Below are 8083 nucleotides of genomic sequence, written 5' to 3'. Positions count from 1 at the left end.
ATAAATACACTAAAAAGACAATGTAAATGCACACATGTGTCAACCTAACCTGATTTGCTCTGTTGACTAGAAGAATAAAAAGACATTGCTCAATATAATCCCAGTCCAGAAACATGTCTATATTGGGCCAAAAAGAAATAATATTATAGGACAACGGCACAAAAGCAATAAACCCATAGGTTTGAAGACATATGTGCCACAATGTTCATAGAAGAAACATATTATCCAAACTATATTTGCAAAGGATTGCAGATCCTAGAGACATATGCCACATTAACAAGATATACTAAAATTACATCACCGAGTACAAAAATTTACGGTGCATAATAGGATGTAAATTTAGTGCTAGTAATATATAACTGTTGGCCTAAGCAAAAGGTATTCTTTTGCACATATAAGAACTTACCCTTAATCATTCGTATATCGGGCTTGGGTGTCCCTCAGTTGCATTCAGATCATCTCCCTACCAGTAAAGTCTACTAAGGTGTTAGAGCCCCCTACAAACAATTCATGCAAAAAAAGTGTCAATGGAAAAGGACAACTGAGTGAAAAATCATAAAAAAGTGAGAAAAAGGGAGGATAAATTGTCCACTGACTAACAGAAGAGTGAAAAAGCAAAAAAAAATATTAAAAAGTGCAGCAGCACAACTGATAGGCCCAAAAGAAAAAAAAAGATTACCTTTAGGAAGCCAAAAAATAGAATAAAGTCCCTGGAAAAAGGGATTGTTATAGCACCAAATATAATAACAGTTTATGTCAGATAGACATAAAGGTAAAAGCCCATAAGAAACAAAGTAATTATTAATATGACTATTTTTGTGGTAACAATGTTTGTGTGCCACCAACACTGACAAAGCCCAATTCCCCCCAAATTAAAGTTACATTCATACAATTGACATACATGCTGACTGCAGAGGAGAGGAAGCACGTACAGGAGGGATCAATCAAAGAAATAGTAAATCAAAAGGGCTGTGCAAATGCAAGCCATCAGAATTCTAAAGGGGAACAAACAAAACAATGCAGCAAGGGCCACAACTGTATCTGCATAAAACTACTGCTAACTGCATCACCTAACCTCACATACCTTAGCTCCTTTTAATACCTCACCCTCCTCTCCTCTTCCTAAAAGCCCTAGTTTGGTTTTGGATAATTGATGAATTCTAGTTGGACTAATCCTTTCATCTAAGTGTATGACTAGATAGGATGGTCCAGTCTAAGTGGTAGAGCAAGATAAAGTCCATAGTGATGTTTGTGGACATGTGATGATGGTGATCAAGCTCCGGGACTTGGAAAAGAGGAAAGAGAAAAACAAAAAGGGCTTAAGGCAAAGGTGATCTCAATAGGGCATTTTTGTTTTGGTGATCAAGACACTATAGAGAGTGTGATCACATTTAGAATAGATGGTCATACTATTAAGAGGGGAGCTCTTATCGGACGACTCGATCATCTGGTGCCACTAGGTGTTGAAATACTTGCATTGCATTTTAGACCTAGTGCATATTTGGTGAGAAAGTCATTAACTTTGAAAAATGATTGTGAAAATGCTAACACACTTGCACGTGATGCTGAAACACTTGAAGTGTTAGCACATTTGTAAAGGTGGTGAGAAAGGTGAAGAAACGGAGGCCAAACTCGGCTTGGGGTGCTGCCATGAGGGCACCGCCACCCCTTATTCGGTGCACCGCCACCCCTGTGGAGGAGACCGGCTAGGAGGCTGTTGACGGTCGCTAACACCAATTATAAACCATCAACATAACCTGCATTTATACTTAATTCCATCACCAAACATAGGTATAAGGGTTTAAACTAATAAATTCCATGAGTTTTGGTGAATCTGTGTTTTTAGCAAGGTTTATTCAGAAAACCGTCAAGGGGGACCTATTCGTCAAAGGAAATTGTGGAATTTTGCCACATAAATAGCGTGAGAAGATTCTAGAAGACTGCAGGAGGCTCTCCACCGAAGCAGACCTCGAGGGGCTACCATGTGGGGCCGGCTGGCTCCACCTATAGGCTGGCCGGCTGTGGGTCCCACCAGTCAGCCTCCGCTTCGAAAGTCAGTTTCCCACCACCATTGAGATCCAATCTTTACCATTTATTCAAGTTAGTTTGATCCGAGGGCTCAGGATTGATGCTCTGACCTATATATATATCAGCCCCTACCCCCTCCCTGAGCAGATCCCTAAAACCCTAATTCATATCTTCAGGATCAGAGCCCGCTATCAAGAGAAAATTAGTCCTCCATAGGATAAATAATAGTGAGATCAAGAGTGAGGGAAGAGTTTGGATGAGATGCCGGCCTGTCGGTGCTCTCTCTATGGCTTGTACCTTGGTGGATCCAAGTTCTATCTGAGCTTGCCTTTGAGATTTCTCTGGTAATCAACTTCTAATTCAAGTAAGTTTCTTGTTTATATTATTCATCAGGTTCACAACTTATTTGAGTGCTTTATTCTTTATCTAGGAAGAGTAAAGTAGTAATTATAGTGTAAGCGCGGTGCTTAGACTCTGGTTACTTGTGGATGCATCCTATATTTTGGATCGTTGGTAGCTCGCGAGTGTGACTCTTATAGCCTTGTTGAATCCTCTGTAGTCCACCTCCTGTTTGTAGGGCAAGTAGGACGTGGTTACTATGGGAAGCTTCCTCTGCTGGTGTCTTTCCTTAAGTAATGTCTCTAGTTGAATAGTAGAAGACATAGCTTAGCCAAGTTAGAACTATAGAACTTTAGTTTTCCTCTCTATGCTACTATTTATCTTAACATTGTTGCTACCCCTAATTAAGTTAGATCATAGTTAGTCTCACATATTTTCCTGTGGACATGGTACTTGGAATACTTTCGGGCGAAAGCTACAGTGGTATCTGTGAGCTTACAGATTTATCTGTGTGCGTTAAATATACCAACAGAGGCCGAGAGTAGCGGGTTGCTCTGGGGGCACCACCAGCCTATCCGGTGGCACCACCACCCCTAGGGCGGTGCCCACCTAGACGTGGTAGAGCAAGGCTAGAGCTGAGGCTGGCGGAAGGGGCAGTGTGCACCGCCACTGGCAGGATGGTGCATCGCCTGGTCAGGGCCACTAGTGAGGCAGTGCCACCGCTGTTTTTCACCCAAGAGTGAGGGAAGCCGGGTTGGTCACCGCCATGGACACCGCCACCCTGATGGTTGTGCACTGCCATAAAAATCTAGAGAAGGGGGCACCGCCATGTCCGATGCCAGGCACCGTCATATCTAGTGCCCTCGCAGAAAGCTGCTCCAAAGGGGTAACGGCTCTATTTACTTGTGGGCTTATAAATAGAGCTAGTGGCCAGCCTTAGCCACTCTCTTGGCAGTTCTAACAGCTGCATACACCCTTTGAGGGCTGAGCACATCACTTCACTCACTTGCACACTTAACTTCATCATCTTGAGTGAGATTGGAGAGTCTCTAGTGCATTGCTTAGTGTTCTAGCACTAGTTGGGCGATTTGGGCTCATGGAGATCTTGTTACTCTTGGTGTTTGCCGACACCAAGACAACCCAGTGATTGATGGATCGTCGAGTGGAGGAAGGTGATTGTCTCTGGCTCCGATCATTGTGATTATGAGAGGTTCTTGTGCCTTCCCTGGCAGAACACCAAAGGCAACTCTAGTGGATTGCACATAGCTTGTGGATCCTCATCTTGTGTTGCTTGTGCGGCACCCGGTTGCGGGTTAGACGTGTGATGCCTATGAGCACGTGAACCTCCAAGTGAGTGAATCGCCACAACGGGGACTAGCCTGCCGGCAAGCAAGTGAACCTCGGAGGAAAAATCGATTGTGTCATCATTGTCCCCTTGGTATTCATTGGTATTCTTGATTGATCACTTGCCACATCTATATATCTCCTCCACTCTACCTTGCATTACTTTCCTAGTTTAGCTAAACTCTTTATTATAGTTAGTTTTGAGAGCTAGCTTTCTTGCTTGTGTAGTTTGGTTAGTGAGGCTCTTTAGTTAGTTTTTGAGAACTCACTAACTCAGTGGTAGTGACCTAGGCTTTGTGTGCTTAGAGACTATAGCAACTAGAATTGTGGTAGGTGGCTTGCATTTTTAGTAAGCTAGTGCAAAACTTGCTTCGTCCCATATTTGTCTAACCACTAGGCTTAGTGTTGTTGTAGATTTTTAATAGGCTATTCACCCCTCCTCTAGCCATTAGGACCTTTCAAGTATTATCGGAGTCATGGTCACCTTGATTTGAAGCTTAACAACCTTCAGTGTTAAAATGGCTCAAATCAACAACATCAAGAAGCCACCCCAAGTTGATGGCGTAAATTATCCATATTGGAAGTCAAAGATGACCACACATATCAAGTCAATCAATAGAAAGATATGGAAGGTGGTAGAGACCAAGATTGAGGTTGCTAATCTAGAGGCACCCACCATGGTCGAAGAGATATTGCTCCAAAACAATGACATAGCTCTTAGTGCAATTCATGATGCTCTTGATGAGAAGACATTTGAGCAAATCAAGAACATTGAGATGGCTCATGAGGCTTGGAAGAAGTTGGAGGAATCATTTGAGGGCACTCAAGCGGTGAAGGGCGCCAAAGCATACATTCTCAAAGAAAAGTTTGCAAGCTTCAAGATGAAGGATGATGAGAGTGTGCTGAAGATGTTTCATAGGCTCCAAGTGCTAGTCAACAATCTCAAAGTACTTGGTGAACAAGTGAAGGATAAGGACTTCTCTCATAAGTTCTTGAGATGCTTACCTTCAAGATTTGGCATGTTGGTCACATTGCTTGTAAGGTGTGGTTTGGACACCATGACACCAAACCAAGTGTTGGTAGATGTGATAACCAATGACATATATAGAGATGATGATGAGAAGGAAGAAAAGAAGGAGAAGAAAGATGAGAAGAAGGATGAGAAGAAGAATGTGGCATTCAAGGCCACATCATCCATGGGCAAGGCAAAGCAAGAATCATCAAGTGAAGATGAAGACTTGAGATTTGATGAGATGGATGATGAGAAGATGGCTCTCTTTGTCAAGAGATTTGGCAAGTTTATGGTAAAGAAGGGCTACCATGCTAGAAGGAAGAAGTCTTCATCAAAGAACAAGGAAGAGTGAAGAAGGTGCTTCAAGTGTGTAAGCAAGGATCATCTTGTTGCTCAATGCCCATACAATAGCGACAATGATGATGATGACAAGAAGAGCAAGAAGAAGGACAAGAAGGAAAAGAAAGAGAAGGACAAGATGACCATAAAGAAGAAGAAGAAGGGTGGTTCATATGTGGTCACTTGGGATAGTGATGCTTCCTCAAATGATGATAATGATGATAGTGATGATGATAAGACCACCAAGAAGAAGGCCCTTGCAAGCATTGCTATCAATGAGAAGTCTTCTCTCTTTGACACTCCATCATGCTTCATGGCTAAGGCCACTAAGGTACAAACTTGTGCTGATGGATGTGATGAGGAACATGATAATGAAAGTGAAAGTGAAATTGACAATGATGATGAACCCACTAAAGATGAACTAATTGACATGTTAAAAGATGCTAAAGAACATTTTCACATTAAGAGAAGGGAATGCAAAGACTTCACAAGGAGCTAAAAGCCCTTAAGCAAGCCTTTGATGAGCTCCATGCATCTCTTGAGAGGCTAGAGAAAGCCCATGAGAAGCTTGGCAAGGCTCATAAGAAGCTTGAAAAAGGTCATTCCTCTTTACTTGATGAGCAAAATGAGAAGGAGCATATTGTAACATGTGACAAAGGCTTAACTTGTGATATAATTGATGAATCATTCTATAAGCCTATCATTGTTGCTCCCACTAACCCTTATTGTAGCACTTCCACTTCTACCTCATCTAGTAGTGATAGTTTCACTTGTGATGCCTCACTAATAGTTGAGAATAAGACCCTCAAGAAGGACGTAAATGTGCTCACTCCCGCCTTAGGCAAAGCCTATGGTGGTGAGGATCGCTTGCTTATGTGCTTGGGTAGCTAAAGAGCTTCTCTCTACAAAGAGGGATTGGGCTATACTCCCAAGAAAGATAAGGCGGCCTTTGCTCCTCACAAGACTAGTTTTGTGAAGAACAATGGTCGGTTTTGCTCTAGTTGCAAGCAAGATGGTTATAAAGAGCATGAATGCAAAAACAAGAACAAGAATGTTAATGTATCCTCAATTAAGCTTGATTCTTTCTATGTGCTTACTAAGGGTACAAATGGTGTGAAGATTAAGTTCATTGGTGCACCATGGATGAGCTCAAAGAAGAAAGATATGGTTGACAAAGAGCTTGGTCACTAACTGTCGGTGCGAAAAGTGACCAACAAGTAAATATTTGTAGTTTTACCGTGCGTTGTGATCGAATGTGGCCAAGCATGCAATGGCACAAGATTTATACTTGTTCAGGCAATGTGCCCTATGTCCAGTTTTGATCGGTCGGTGACTTTATTCCTGAGCCTAGGTGCTCGAAGTTTGTTGTGGGGTTACAAATGAGTAGAAATAAGAAGGGGGTGTTAAAGGCCTGGTCAGACTCTAGATAGAAGGGTCGAGAGTGATAGGAGCTCTAATGTGTGCTAAGTATTGGAGCATGTACTCTGTGTAGCTTTAGAGTTCTAGGGCTATGGAGCTATTTGAATGCTCAGATTGTCTAGAGCTAGCCAGAGAGAGTCTAAAAGATCGTCCCTATTAGGAGAGAGCGCATCCCCTTTTATAGGTGAAGGGGATGGCCATACAAGTTAGAGAGAAAGAGAGAGAGTATGTACGTGTGCTACCTAGTCTTGTTGCTCATACCATCGGGTATGAGATGATTGTCAGCGCCCACAATATTGTACATGCATAGACCCATCTGGCAAGTTTTATCATGTTCGCCAGGTATGGTAAATGTCGGCGCCTACAATACTGTAAGGCAAATGTCGGTGCCCACAACACTGTTTACGTTCTGACATGCCTAGAAGGTTACATAGTACCCGTCTGGCATGGCCTAGTGGTACTGCCCTATAGGTGTGTAGGGTATGGTAGGGTATGGTCCTTGGTATTGCAGTTGACTTGAGCGCCTTACCTTATCTGCTATGCCTGATCTCTGGGTCCCTACCGAGCGGGCATTGTCGATCGGTCGTTCCTAGTTGGCTCCAACCGTGTAGGTAGGGGAAGAATCTCAAGCGGAGGTCCAGCATATCCCTGGTTAGAAAAGGAGGTCAGAGTCAGACTATGTCCCCTCCTTGGCTAGGCCTTCCAGTCGAAGATTGGATTGTTCTCTTGGCCGGTTGTTGGGTAACTGGGCCGGCCCAAGAAGCATGCATTGTTGCTACGCCATCCTACTAGGCTAAGTTTTTGTAGGGAAGCGGGTCCGTTGGAGCCCCTAGGTTTATGAACCCGACAGGAGCCCCCGAGCCCTTTTGGGACTTCTATGAAGTCATGAAGGGGCTGTTTATACTCGTTTTACAAGAGCACTCGGTGGGTGTAAGATTGTGGGTCGCCATTGAACAAGACGGAGCACCAACCCAAGCATCAGGCATGGCCGAGTGCCAACCCAAGTGTCGGGGCACGATGGAGCATGGTCAAGGGGTCGGGCGAGGCAAAGTCACCAGCCCAAGCATCGAGAGCGCCTGAGGGGTTGGGCAAGATGGAGTCACAAACCCAACTGTCAGACAAGGCAGAGTCGCCAACCCAAGCGTCGGGCATAGCTAAGGGGTTAGACGAGGTGGAGTTGCCAACCCAAGCATCAGGCACGATCGAGGGGTTGGGTGAGACAGAGTTGCCAACCCAAGTGTTGAGCGCGATCGAGGGGTTGGACGAGGCAGAATCACCAACCCAAGCATCAGGCACGGCCAAGGGGTCAAACGAGGCAGAGTCGCCAACCCAAGCATCGGGCGTGGCCAACGGGTCAGGCAAGATAGAGTTGCCAACCCAAGTGTCATGCATGGCTGAGGGGTTAGATGAGGCAGAGTCACCAACCCAAGTGTCGGGTGTGGCTGAGGGGTTGAGCGAGATGGAGTCACCAACCCAACTGTCGGGCACGGCCGAGGGGTCGGGCGAGATGGAGTCACCAACCCAACTATCGGGCACCGATCCGAGCATCAGGCACAACCAAGGGGTCTGGCGAGACATAGTCGCCAACCCAAGTGTCGGGCA

This window comes from Miscanthus floridulus, chromosome 9 (genome assembly GCF_019320115.1).
Source record: "Miscanthus floridulus cultivar M001 chromosome 9, ASM1932011v1, whole genome shotgun sequence".
NCBI lineage: Eukaryota > Viridiplantae > Streptophyta > Magnoliopsida > Poales > Poaceae > Miscanthus > Miscanthus floridulus.
This window is presented reverse-complemented; position numbering follows the sequence as displayed.